General features: G+C 39.7%; 1 pseudogene; it reads left to right on the top strand.

Annotated features, from left to right (window-relative positions):
* The first annotated feature begins 6,575 nt into the window (after positions 1-6,575).
* Positions 6,576-13,886, top strand: LOC138069644 (EF-hand calcium-binding domain-containing protein 14-like; annotated as a pseudogene).
* The last annotated feature ends 1,177 nt before the right edge of the window (positions 13,887-15,063 follow it).

Below are 15,063 nucleotides of genomic sequence, written 5' to 3'. Positions count from 1 at the left end.
ATATTGTATAGCATTAACATAAATTGATGATTACTTTTGTGCTTTTATCTTTTAAATTATATACAGAATAACGAGTAATTTAACTATCAACATTACCATACTTCAGGATTATTCACCTATCTAGATATTTATCTTTACCAGATGACCTTATAATTTCATATGTTTCATGTTGCTATCCAGTTTCTTTTTGTTCCTACTTGAAGGAACTCCTTGTATGGAGATGTATAACCTTAGCTTTTGTTTATCTGGGAAAATATTAATGTATCTTTCTTTTTCTTTCAAGCTTTATTATAGCTGACAAATAAAAATTGTATGTATTTAGCATGTGCAATTCATACATTGTACATTGTAAGATAACCACCACACTCAAGTTAATAAATATGTCCTTCATGTAACATAGTTATCATTGTAGGGTGGGTGTGTTGTTGTTGTTTAGTCACCCAGTCATATCTGACTCTTTGCAACCTGGTGGACTGCAGCATGCCAGGCCTCCCTTTCCCTCATCATCTACTGAAATTTGTCCAAGTTAATGTCTGTTACATTGGTGATGCCATACAGCCATCTCATCTTTTGATGCTGTATTCCTTTTCATGTATCACTACCTTGTTGAAGCAAAGGGGCTTCTGTAACTCAAGGAAACTATGAGCCATGCCATGCAGGGCCACCCAAGATGGATGGGTCATAGCAGAGAGTTCTAACAAAATATGATCAAGTCAGGGAGGGAATGGCAAACCACCCCAGTATACATGCCATGAAAACCTCATGAACTGGTTAGAAGGTCAGAAAGATATGCCACGAAATGATGAGTTCCCCATGTTGGGACATGTGTGTGTGAGGGAAATTAAATAAATAGTCTTGTTTAGGCTTCAGAGACAAAGTAGAGCAGAACATCGTATCCGACGTGCCTGGACACCTCCCTGACTGTGGGTGACTGCCTGCTGTGAAAGCAAGACTTATGGTGGTTGGATCATCGAAAAAGCAAGAGAGTTCCAGAAAAACATATATTTCTGCTTTATTGACTATGCCAAAGCCTTTGACTGTGTGGATCACAATAGACTGTGGAAAATTCTGAAAGAGAAGGAAATACTAGAGCACCTTACCTGTGTCCTGAGAAATCTGTATGTAGAACAAGAAGCAAAAGCTATAAGTGGACATGGAACAACAGACTGGTTTCAAATCAGGAAAGGAATATGTCAAGGCTGTATATTGTCACTCTGCTTATTTAACTTATATGCAGAATACATCATGCAAAATGCCAGGCTGGATGAAGCACAAGCTGGAATCAAGATTGCCAGGAGAAATATCAATAGCCTTGGATATGCAGATGACACCACGCTTATGGCAGAAAGTGAAGAAGAACTAAAGAGACTCTTGATGAAATTGAAAGAAGAGAGTTAAAAAGTTGGCTTAAAGCTCAACATTCAAAAAACTAAGATCATGACATCCAGTCCCACCGTTTCATGGCAGAGATGGGGAAATGATGGAAACAGTGACAGACTTTATATTTGGGGGCTCCAAATTCACTGCAGACGGTGCCTACAGCCATGAAATTAAAAGATGCTTGCTCCTTGGAAGAAAAGCTATGACCATCTTGAATAGCATATTAAAAAACAGAGACATTATTTTGCCAACAAAGGTTTGGCTAGTCAAAGCTATGTTTTTTCCAGTAGTCATGGATGGATGTGAGAGTTGGGCTACAAAGAAAGCTGAGCACTGAAGAACTGATGCTTTTGAACTGTGGTTTTGGAGAAGACACTTGTGAGTTCCTTGGACTGCAAGGAGATCCAACCAGTCAATCCTAATGGAAATCAATCCTGAATATTCATTGGAAGGACTGATGCTGAAGCTGAAAGTCCAATACTATAGCCACCTGAGGCGGGGAATGACTCATTACAAAAAGACCCTGATGCTAGGCAAGATTGAAGGGAGGAGGAGAAGGGGATAAAAGAGGATGAGATGGTTCGATGGCATTACCAACTCAATGCTCCTGCTCTGGGAGTTGGTGATGGACAGGGAGGCCTGGTATGCTGTGGTCTATGGGGTCACAAAAGTTGGACAGGACTGAGCGACTGAACTGAGATAAGATAGGAGGAATTTTGAAATTGTTGAGTGCCTGGAGGGAACCTAGCCACCCAAGCCCCAGGCTTAATAACATTCCAAATTTTACGTGACAAAGCAAACAGCATTACCATGAAACCAGATCTGCAATTTGCTCAGAGACTGATGATGATATCAGTTTGCATCCTGGGATTATATTGAGTTCTGTGATCTTGAAGTCTCACCCACAGAGCACATGAGATTGATGTCTGGGCTCTTTTCCCAATTGGCACTCCAGAAGTGCTGTGATCTGGGACTTCCCAGCACTGTTTGAATCTGGATGTTTGTCAAAACCCTATTGGGTAATGTGTCCTTTTCTGTTTCTGTTTCTTTTAGAGTTAGTATATTGAAACTAAGCCAAATAAAGTGAAAGGGAAAGTCCCTCAGTTATTTCTGACTCTTTGTGACCCCATGGACTATACAGTTCATGGAATTCTCCAGGCCAGAATACTGGAGTGGGTAACCTTCTCCTTCTCCAGGAGATCTTTCCAACCCAGGGATTGAACCCAGGTCACCTGCATTGTGGGCAGATTCTTTACTAGCTGAGCCACAAGGGAAGACTGAAGATACTGGAGTGGTAGCCTATCCCTTCTCCAGCAGATTTTCCTGACCCAGGAATTGAACCAGGGTCTCCTGCTAGATAATTCTCTAATAAATGTTGGTATTACTTATTTGTATAGAATGAGTGGCTTATTTTGTTAACAAATCCTTTGAACCTGAGATGAAAATGAAAACTTTTGGCAAAACAGTTTGGTGAAGTATAAAATAAGGTATTGCTAACCATAGTTACATTGCTTTACATTAGATGCTCAGAACTTATTCATTCTGCATAACTGAAACTTTATACCCTTTCATCTATATCTTCTTATTTCCTCCATTCCCTGGACCCTGGCAAATTTTGGTCTCTGCTTCTGTGAGGTTGACCATTTTAGTTTCCAGATATGACTAAGATGATGCAGTATTTATCTGTCTGTGTTTGGTGTATTTCACTTAGCATTATGCCTTCCAGGTTTTTCTATGTTGTCACAAATGGCTAGATTTCCTTCTTTTTATGACTGAATGGCATTTATCTGAGTGTGTATCATTTACATATATATACAGAGACATTACTTTGCCAACAAAGGTCCATCTAGTCAAGGCTATGATTTTTCCATTGGTCATGTATGGATGTGAGAGTTGGACTGTGAAGAAAGCTGAGTGCCAAAGAATTGATGCTTTTGAATTGTGGTGTTGGAGAAGACTCTTGAGAGTCCCTTGGACTGCAAGGAGATCCAACCAGTCCATTCTGAAGGAGATCAGCCCTGGGATTTCTTTGAAAGGAATGATGCTAAAGCTGAAACTCCAGTACTTTGGCCACCTCATGCAAAGAATTGACTAATTGGAAAAGACTCTGATGCTGGGAGGGATTGGGGGCAGGAGGAGAACGGGATGACAGAGGATGAGATGGCTGGATGGCATCACTGACTCGATGGACGTGAGTCTGAGTGAACTCCGGGAGTCGGTGATGGGCAGAGAGGCCTGGTGTGCTGCGATTCATGGGGTCGTAAAGAGTCGGACACGACTGAGCGACTGAACTGAACTGAACTGATATATAGGATGAAAATATAATCCTCCATCAACATATATTAAAGGTGTTTCACCTTAACATATATTTGTTTGTTAATATTGATTTTTTCGCTGGGGTTTTTTCCATACCTTGGCTATTGTGAATAATGCTGAATTGAATGTGGGAGTGTAAATGTCTCTTCAGATAAAAATTTCATTTAGAATATGGAAATTCATAGAGCTCTTTGAATTTGCATGTTCTTCCTTCCTCAAATTTGTAAAGTTTTTGATCATTATATATTCAAATGGACTTTCAGCTCCTTGCTGATTCTCTTCTCTTGAGACTTGTATAATGCATACATTGGTTTCCCTGATGATAGCTCATAGTGCTTATGCTCTCTTGACTTCATTTATTTTCTTTTAGCATCTCTGATTTACTAATTTCAAGTGATCTATTTTTAAGTTCTCTCATTCTATCTTCTGCCTGATAAAATCTTGCTGAATTTCTCTAGTGAAGATGCCAATTAAATTATTGTATTCTTTAGTTCTGGAATTTCTATTTGGTTCTTTTTTATGACTTTTATGTAAAATGTCTCTCCTGATATTTCCATTTTTTACACACTGCTATCCTGATTTTATTTAGTTGTCTATATTCTGTTTAACATATTAACCACATTTAAATACTTAATTGAATTCATTGTAAAGTATTCATAGATTTCTGTTTCCTTATGGTCAGTTTTTGGACTGACCATAAGTAATTTGATTGGGCCATTTCCCCAGTTTCTTTGTGTACCTGTGATCTTTTGTTGATATTTGGGCATTAAAAAAAAAATTGTAATTTTAATAAAGTAGCAATACACAAGTTTGACATACAAAAGTCAATTTCTTTCCTGTATACCAGCAATGAACAAGTAGAATTTGAAATTAAAAACACAGTATCATTGAAATTTGCAATCCTAAAAATAAAATACTTAGCTACTAGTCTAACAAAATATGTATATATATATATATATATGTAAGATCTAGATGAGAAATGCTATAAAACACTGATAAAATAAATTTTAAAAAAGACCTAAATTAATGAGTAGGAAAACTCAGTATTGTCAAGATGTTAGTTCTTGCTTTCAATCAAAATCTCAGCAAGGTATTTTATGAATATTTACAAATTGATTCTAAAATATATATGGTGAGGTATAAGATCCAGAATAACTAACACACTATCAGAGAAAAATAAAGTTGGGTGACTGATGCTATTTGACTTTGAGACTTATTATAAAGCTATAGTAATCAAGACAGTGTAGTATGGGTAAAGTAATAGATAAATAAAGCAGTGAAACACAATAGGGAGCCCATAAATATATTCATATAAATAGAGTGAAAGTGAAGTCAATCGTGTCTGACTCTTTGTGACCCGTGGACTGTAGCCCACCAAGCTCCTCCGTCCATGGGATTCTCCAGGCAAGAATACTGGAGTGGGTTGCCATTTCCTTCTCCAGGGGATCTTCCTGACCCAGGGATCAAACCCAGGTCTCCCACATTGCAGGCAGATGCTTTAACCTCTGCACCACCAGGGAAGCCCTTAAATACAAGAATACAGCCTCTCAGAAAACCTCCTATAGAGATGCAGAACTTCAGATCCAAGTCCTAACATCAAAGATTTCAAGGGAGGAAAGGAAGCCAGATTGAAAGAAGAAGGGGGGCAGGGTGGAAATGGGTGGCCTTACAGACGTCTTCTGCCACCTACAGATACCCAGGCATTATGGGACTTTTCCCTGGGCCTCCAGAGAAGGGAGGACTGGAACTCGGCCCTATTAGAAATCAGACCAGACCAGAACCAGAATTCAAGTTCTCTGCCAAGAGGAGGTGATCAGTCTCCAATCCTCAGCTCAGGCTGAGGGCCCTTTAACCAGATTCCTGCATCCAGGACTGGGGGACTAGAAAAACAGGGAAGGATAGGAAGGGTTAAGGAGAGGAAAGAGAGAGGGAAGGGGAGAGAGGCCAATAAAGTCTCTTGTTCCTTACCAGTCGGGGCACTCTGGCCAGTTGTCTACTTCAGGAGGAGACCAGGGACAAAAGGGTCCCAGTTGTGGCCGCTGGGTCTGGTCCATTGGGAGCCAAACTGGCCCTTGAGTACCCCGAGTGGTCAGGATGTCAGTCTCAGTGAAGAAGAGTCCCTGCCAGAGTCTCCATTTGTTGCAGGAAGGTGGACCCCTTCCAGGGCCCCAAACTGGGCTCTTGTCTAACACTCAGAAATGAATTGTCTGAGGAGACACATGTGCTGACAAAGTAAGAGATCTTATTGGGAAAGGGCACCCAGGTGGAGAGCAGTAGGGTAAGGAAACCCAGGAGAGTGAACTAATCTTCAATATGAAGCAAAGGTCATTGAAAAAAGATAGTGTTTTCAACAAATGATGCTAGAAAAATTGGACATCCACATTTTAAAAAATGAATCTAGACCTTACAACCTTCACAAAAAATAACTCAAAATGGATCATAGTCCTAAATGTACAGTAATACTTGTAATGTGCAAATGTAAAATAAAAGTTCTAAATATAACAGATGAGAAAATATAAATAACCTTGGGTATGGCAGCACAATGTCTATGGCATTATCCATAAAATAAATAATTGATAAGTTGGATATCATTAAAATTGAAACTGCTCTGTGAAAGACAATGTTGAGAGATTGAGAACATAGGCCATATACCAGGAGAAAGTATTTGCAAAGACATTCTGATGAAAGACTGCAACCCAAAATATTCAAAGAACTCTTAAACGTCAGTAAGAACACAAACAGACCAATTAAAGAATGGGCCAAGGCATTTAGCAGGCTCCTCACCGAAGAAGATATCCAAATGGCAAATAAGCATATGAAAGGATGCTGCCTGTCATGTGTCATCAGGGAAATACAAATCAAAATAATGAGCTATCATTATGCAACTATTAGAATGGCCCAGATCCAGAGCACTGACAACACCAAATGCTGACATGGGTGTGGAGCAACAGGAACTCTCATTCTTCATTGGTAAGAATGCAAAATGGTACAGTCACTTTGGAGGCAATTTGATAGTTTCTAAGAAAAATGAACATACTCTTACCACATTATCAAGCAATCACACTTCTTGGTATTTATCCAAAAGATGTGAAAACTTATGTCCACACAAAAACTCACACCAAGATATTTATAGTATATTTATTCATAATTGCCAAAACTTGGAAGCAACCAAGATGTCCTTAAGTGATAAACAAACTGTGATATAAACAGACAGTAGAATATTATTCAGCACTAATGAGAAATGAACTATCAAACCATGAAGAGACATAGAGGAAATTTAAATGCATATTTATAAGTTAAAGAAGCTAATCTGAAACAGCTATTAACTATAAGATTCCTATGTGTCATTCTGGAAAAAGCAAACTACAGAGACCAAAAAAAGAAAGTGGTTTTCATCGGTTGGAGGAAAGGATGGATAGAGCACAGGTAATTCTTAGGGTAATGAAAATATCTGTAGGATACTGTAGTTATTCATACTTGTCATATATTTGTCCAAACCTATTGAATGTACAACAGCCAGAGTGAGTGAAAAGTGAGTGAAAGTCACTCAGTCATCTCCAACTCTTTGCGACCCCAGGGACTATACAGTCCATGGAATTCTCCAGGCCAGAATATTGGAGTGGGTAGCCTTTCCCTTCCCCAGGGGATCTTCCCAACCCAGTGATTGAACACAGGTCTCTTGCATTGCAGGAGGATTCTTTACCAGCTGAGCCACCAGGGAAGCCCACACAACAGCCAGAGAGAACTATAATGTAAATAGTGGACTTTGAGTGATTATGATTTCTCAATATAGGTTCAGCAGTTTTAATAAATGTGCCCCTCTGGTAGGGGATGTGAATGATGGGGGAGGCTGTGCATTTTCAGGAGAGGAGAAATCTGGGGAATCTCTCCACTTTCCCTTCAATTTTTCTGTGAACCTAAATCTGCTCTAAAAGAAATAAAAATATTTAAATATTTTTTTTAAATTAAAAACCAATAAACAGTCACACCTCTCAGCCCTTACTACTTTTATACTAGGAAAATGTTCACTAATGAGCACAGCTGGAGATTTGGGGAGTGTCTAAAGTCTTCTAAAGCTATATCTTTTCTGGGCTTTTGTAAGTAATTTCCCACTGAAAGTTGATCCCCTCCTCTGGATCCTGTAAGCTTTTGCTCTGCCTTGGGTCTTTCTGCAGTAAGACAGTCTCTCTGATGTTGTCACAGAAACCCTCAGTATGGCATCTAACTGTCATTCAAGTCCATGCTTGGTGCTCAGAGTCAGGCTGGACGAAATCCTTTCCTTGGGCAGCCCTCTGAAAGCCAGAACAATAGGTTCACAGCCGACCCTTCTCTTCCCCTCTTGAGTAGAGACAGGAGCCTGGAATGTGGGAGCTTTCTCTACATCAGTCTATACTGCGCAGGACCAGGTGGGTAAATGCAAGGAACACCTTACTGGATTCTGTCAGTTCTCTCTGGCTTTACACTTACCTGGGGTGCTGTAGCTGGCTTCTGGGTTCTCATGAAGGCACTATGGGCATATATTGTTATGAACTCAATGTTTCTACAGGGGAATGTGGGCCTGAGGCTTCCTATTTCACTATGATGCTGCTATTACTCCAGTAAACCTCTCTTGAAATATAAATTCTCCTTGAAATTAAATCTGATATTGTACTAATGAGTAAAATTTTAGAAAGTTTTCTGAAAAAAAAACTTTAAACTTTCTAAAATACCTTTTCTTTAAAACGTTTTGGCTCATTTCATCTTTTTAAACCCTTAATGTACTTGAGTAATTTTGAAAACCAACAAAGACATATTTTTATGAAGATCACAACATTATAAATATCTCTTTTCAGTGACCATTATTGGTTTCTTATTCTTCTTTTGCTAGCTTTAATGACTAATATATCATCATGAAGGGAAGCAGTTCCAAAACCTGATTTTTTGGTGTGTATTTTAAGTGCTAAAATTGAAAAAGTGTAAGCATTTTCTAATATGACTTGTTTTCAGATATGCAGGTAAAAAAGGGATAATATACTAAATAAAATACTCAATGTTAATTCTCAACAGAATTTTACTCAGAGTGATTTGTCTTTCTTTTTTGCATCAAAAGGTAACATAAACAAAATTAAGAAATGATGTGCTTTTAAAAGAATTACAAACAGAATTGAAAACATACTTTTCTTCAAAAGTATTCCTATTGAGGAATCCATACCTTTGATAATGGTTGATAAAAAATTGTGTCTCTCTATCCAATTATAAAACCATTAATACTACCATATTTATTGAGCACTCTATGGAAAAGATTCTTAGACTTCTGGAAGCTGTTTTCCTATAAACTATTACTTTATCACAATGACAAAAGAACATTAAAATTGTTGAAAACACACAATTTTCTGATTAATAGAATGTATTAAATTGTTACTATGTAACATGATGAAACACGCAAATATTTTATATTTAGAGTGAAATATTTCAAGAAGATACCTACTTGCCTATAGTTACATTATTTTGTGAGCCAAATAATGATTCAAATGCGTCTACATTGAACACACTTGAATGTCGCTGCCTTTAGGGATGAATCCATTGGTGATGTGCCTATTAAGACACAAATAACAGATCAAGGTCTACTCTTGGTTAATGTTATGTAAGGGAAAGTATTTTTAAAAATCTGACTTACAGAGAATTTTGTATGTTTTTAGAAAACATAATTCTCAAATTTAAGAAGATTTACCTATAAGTATCAACAATAATGGATATAAATTGCAGATTTTTAAAATTTTGACTTTTACAAGGTGTTATACCCTTTATGCTTCTGTGCTTTATCTGTTTATTTGTATGTCAGTGTGCCTACTTGTTTTTTTTTTTTATCTCTTTGCTGTTAATGATCTATTACCACCCTACTTATTTCAAAAATAGTTTTGAGACTTGCAACAAGTCTTTCAGTCAAGAACTAGGAAGTGCAGCACAAGGTTACAAGCTCTGATGGAAACAACTTTAAGTTCTCATGAAAAGAACCCTTCAGTCAGTTCAGTCGTGCGTGACTCTTTGTGACCCCATGGACTGCAGCATGCCAGGCTTTGTTTTTGCCTTTTCATACTGTTCATGGGGTTCTCAAGGAAAGAATACTGAAGTGGTTTGTCATTCTCTTCTCCAGTGTCATGAAAAGAACCCCTAAATTTGCCTTATTAATTTTATGAAAAGCTAGTGCAAGTCTGATATATACTAGATTAAAACGTGAATATTTGATGAGTGTTACTGGAGGTAGATGAAGAATGAAAGATTTATTTGATATTTAACCTTAAATTTGTCTACCCCTTTTGTCAAAGATTGAAGATGAAAGACAAGTAGTTTGGACTCTTTAATATTCGAGGGTATTTTGGATATCTGACATTGCATGAATTAGTCACATTAGAATCAAATAATAAATCAAACATTGAGAAAGAACTAGAGAATTATCCGTTTCTCCAAACAGTTCCTCCTTTTAGATGGTGAGCTAATACACATCATCACCAATGTCAGGCTGATAACCATCTCCCTAAAATTGTTGGCTTAGCTCTTGGCATTTGCCCTGTTTGATTTTTCATCTTCCTGCCCAGAAGCCACTTCATTGATCTTCACAGTCCCTTTCAACCTATGTGCTGCTGGCTAATACTGGGCCAAGTGAAATGTCACAGGACCATCATCATAGTTATTTACACTGCAGGATGGCATTACGAGACTTCCCTCAGTGCTTGTAGGTGTACATTTTTCTGGAAAGACTTCCCTGAGGGTCCAGTAGTTAAGAATCTGTCTGCCAATGTCAGGGGACAAAGGTTCAATCCTTGGTCAGGGAGCACTCCACATGCCATGGAGCAACTAAGCCCATTTGCTGCAACTACTGAAGCCAATGCACCTAGAGTCTCAGGGAAACAAGGGAGCCCACTGCAATGAGAAGCCTCTGCATGGCAACTAGACAGTAGCACCCACAAATTGAAACTAGAGAAAGCCTGCGTGTATCAGTGAAGACCTAGCACAGCCTCAAATACACAAATAAATAAAAATTAAGAAAAAAAAAAAAACAGACCCGCAGCCACTGTCAAAGAGGAAGGAAGCTTGGGCTGGAGCAGCTAATGCAGGTCTAGAGCCTACAGCTACTGCTGTCCCTGCCACCAACAGGTTGGGAGCATCTGAGGCCATAGCCCAAGTGGAGGCCAGAGTTGAGGACTTGCATGTGAATTGCTCAGAGTCACCTGAGCTGGAGCTACTCAAACTCTGGGAAGCGGTGTGTCAGGTGGGCTCAGCTGCCATTGTCCCTCCTCACCGCACCCCCAGGCCCAGACCATAAGACTTGGATCTCTCCAGGCTTGGAACTCGCTCCTCTCAGGCCCAATCCTCCAAGCCAGGCTCTGGGTTTTCCCTGGCTCCCTTCACACTCAGGATCGAGGTGGAAGGATGTGATTATCTCAGACTTGGGTGCTTTCTCTGCCTGGATTGTAATGGTTGGGAGCCCCCTCCTGCTGACTGCTAGGGAAGGACCAGCACATTCCCAAGGTCTCACTTGGCATCCTCCCTCCTCCCATTCAAGAACAAGTTTCTTTTTTTTTTTTCTCTCCATTGGAAATCCTGCCTGAAGTCCAAAACATCTACCTATGTGTCCTTCCCCAGATCCTAGAGTACTCTTAGAAACACTATCTACTGACCAAGGTTCAGAAACTTTCATTCTTGACTTGACTTTTCATCTTTGAGACAAATGTTGCCCCCTCCCCAATATCTTAAGTAACTGACACTCCATGCCTAGGGCTTTATCAGTTTGGATCACCAGCTCCCTGGCTATCTTTATGTGATTATCCCCAACCATGTGAATTTCAGTTCCCTCTGGACTCCAACTTCCAGCTCCCAACAGATCTGGGCAGTCCCAGTGGGACTAACCAGAAGGGCTCTGACCCAGGATTTCTCACCCTGGAAGACAGCTCCAAGGAAGCAAGGGAAGTGGATGTCTGGTAGAACCTGGCAGCTCAGGAGTGGGTGTTTTACTTACACCACACAAGAAGATGAAAAAGCGCAAAGCTCAATGCTTTGACAGACTTGGCTGGGGATAAGTGAAAAAAGAAGCCCAAGAAAGGCTCAGGCCATTGCCTGCTTTGCACTGAGCCTCCTGATTCTCAGTCTAGCTAAGAGGAGGAAGAGGAATTTGGTGCAGCTGGAATCACTCTTGCCTTGTCAAGGGAGACTGTTTATGATACTGCAAGATCTGGTATCCCCTCTGTGCTTTTGTCATCCTTGCCAACTGTATCCTGGCCTGTGTTGGCTTGGTGTCAATGCAAATTGCTCTGCATACAGAATTCTCAAGAAGCTGGTAAAGTGGACTCTTAAAGTGGACTCTTATTCCCATCCTTTAAGAGTTTTCCACAGTTTGTTGTGATCTGCACAGTCAAAGGCGTTAACATAGTCAGTGAAGCAGAAGTAGATGTTTTTTTTCTGGAATTATCTTGCTTTTTCTATGATCCAGTGGATGTTGGCAATTTGATCTCTGGTTCCTTGGCTTGTTCTAAATCCAACCTGAACATCTGGAAGTTCTAGGTTCAAGTACTGTTGTAGCCTAGCTTGAAGAATTTTGAGCATTACTTTGCTAGTATGTGAAATGAGTGGAATTGTGTGATAGTTTGAACACTCTTTGTCATTGCCTTTCTTTGAGATTGGAATGAAAACTGACTTTTCCAGTCCTGTGGTCACTGTTGAGTTTTCCAAATTTGCTGGCATATTGAGTGCAGCACTTTCACAGCATCATCTTATAGGATTTGAAATAGCTCAGCTGAAATTCCATCACCTCCTCTAGCTTTGTTCACAGGGATGCTTCCTAAGGCCCACTTGACTTCCCACTCCAGGATCACTTCATAGCAAATAGATGGGGAAACAAAGGAAACGGTGACAGACTTTATCTTCTTAGGCTCCAAAATCATTATAGATGGTGACTGAAAACATGAAATGAAAAGACGTTTGGTCCTTGGAAGAAAAGCTATGATCAACCTAAACAGCACATTAAAAAACAGAGACATTACTTTGTCAACAAAGGTTCATAGAATCAAAGTTATGATTTTTCCAGTAGTCATGTATGGATGTGAGAGTTGGACCATAAAGAAGGCTGAATGCCAAAGAACTGATGCTTTTGAACTGTGACAGTGGAGAAGACTCTTGCAGTCCCTTGGACTCCAAGGAGATTAAACCAGTCAGTCCTAAAGGAAATCAATCCTGGATATTCATTGAAAGGATTGCTGCTGAAGCTGAAGCTCCAAAATTTTCGCCACCTGATGCAAAGAACCAACTCATTAGAAAAGACCCTAACACTGGGAAAGATTGAAGACATGAGGAAAAGGGGATGACAGAGGAAGAGATGTCTGGATGGCATCACTGACTTGATGGACATGAGTCTGAGGAAGCTCCAGGAAATGATGGAGGACAGGGAAGCCTAGCGTGCTGCAGTCCATGGGGTCACAGAGTCAGACATTACTGAACAACTAAATGACAACAACAGCAAGGAAAAGTTTAGAACAATGAAATCTAATCAGAAAACCTGTTCCAAGAAGTTCCAAAAGTTAAGAAAGAGCTACTTAGCAAACAAAAACAACTTAAGAAGATTGAATCTGAAGAACTGGGGTTGAACAAAGTCTGGATAAACATCACAGAAATGAATAAGCAGATTTCTATGTTGACTTCTGCAATAAACCACCTCAAAGCCAATGTCAAGTTAGCTGCAGACTTAATTAGCCTGCCTAGCACTGTAGAGGGACTTCAGAAGAGTGTAAGTTCTATTAGCAACATTTTAAACAACATCTGTCTTGCTGTGAAGGCAATACAGAAGACTATGGATGAATACAAGAAAACCATGAAGTTACTGCAGAGTGGCATGAATCAGCATGCCTTAAAGGAGACCAATGGAAGCAACCGGATCATTCCATCACTTCCAGCTATATCTGAACTTGACCATAAAACACAGTGCAAATTTGAAACAGGATATCCTGTACCTCCATAGTTTTTTAGAAGAGGTAAACAGTGCCCCAGGGGAGTACCAGAGATGGAAGTATCTTAAACTTGAGGGAATGAATGAGGCAGTTAATAATCTTACCCAGAGAGTCAACTTGATAGAAAGAATTTTGGTTGGTATAAGCAAGGTAGTAAAGCAAGTGAACCTGTCTTCCAGCTGTCTCTCCAAAAAGAGTCTTTGCACCAAGTGACCAGCAGAATACAGTTTGTAAAATCCCAGGACTTAAAGGAAGAAGAGGGCATCAGAGGATGGGATGGTCAGATAGAATCACCAATGCAATGGACATGAACCTGGGCAAACTCTGGGAGATGATGAGGGACATGGAGGCCTGATGTGCTGCTGCAGTCCAGGGAGTTACAAAAAGACTCCACTGGGTGATTGAACAGCAACAACAAAGAAAGAAGATAGTTCAGATTCTCAGGTATTCAAGCTCAGAGAGAAACTGTAGCTGATCAGTGCTCTCACAGACAAACCTGAAAGCAGCAGGCCTCCAGAAACTACCAAATGAAGAGCAAGTACAGGGTTTCAGGTAAAAGCCCTCAGCATTGCCCAAATTCCCAGTCTCTTGGAGATCAGATTGAAAAATCTGCCCAGGTAAGACCTGTCTCCCTATCAGTAATTTCTAGTGTCAAAATCTTCAGGACTTGCTCATGACACTGACTGTGATGTGGATGGGAACCTGACTTACCAGGAAATCAGGAACTCCTTAGATTCTGTTATGCCAGAACCAGAGCATTTGAGAGAGTTTGATTCTGAAGGAGATGGAAGATACTCATTCTTAGAGGAAGAGTAGCTTTAGATGTCTAACTTTATCAGGCTTATTTTAGAAATGAATGTGTGCCCTAGATTACCTAATATCTACTCAGTTTCTTTTTGATTAAATGAGTGGTATATTAAAAAATCAAATTAATAAAAAAGATATTAAATTTTTTTCACCTGCAATAGTGTGCTAAGTAAAATGCAATATTTACACTCTGAATTGGAAAAAGTATCACATAATTTAATTATCCACCAAAACAAAGTGACATTTTGCTTTGGACATCTATTACAGCATCACTCAAAAATGATAAAGAGCTTTCAACTGAATTTGAGGACTGTGGTTGGGATAGTTTGAGTTAATAAAGAAGACTATACAATACATGTGAGACTCACTTTGGCATGCTTTTTTAAGTCACTTCAGTCATGTCTGACTCTGTGCGACCCCACAGATGGCAGCCCACCAGGCTCCCCATTCCTGGGATTCTCCAGGCAAGAACATTGGAGTGGGTTGCCATTTCCTTCTCCAATGCATGAACGTGAAAAGTGAAAGTGAAGTCGCTCAGTCGTGTCCAACTCTTAGCGACCCCATGGACTGCAGCCCAGCAGGA

This window comes from Capricornis sumatraensis, chromosome 22 (genome assembly GCF_032405125.1).
Source record: "Capricornis sumatraensis isolate serow.1 chromosome 22, serow.2, whole genome shotgun sequence".
Lineage (NCBI taxonomy): Eukaryota > Metazoa > Chordata > Mammalia > Artiodactyla > Bovidae > Capricornis > Capricornis sumatraensis.
This window is presented reverse-complemented; position numbering and strand designations above follow the sequence as displayed.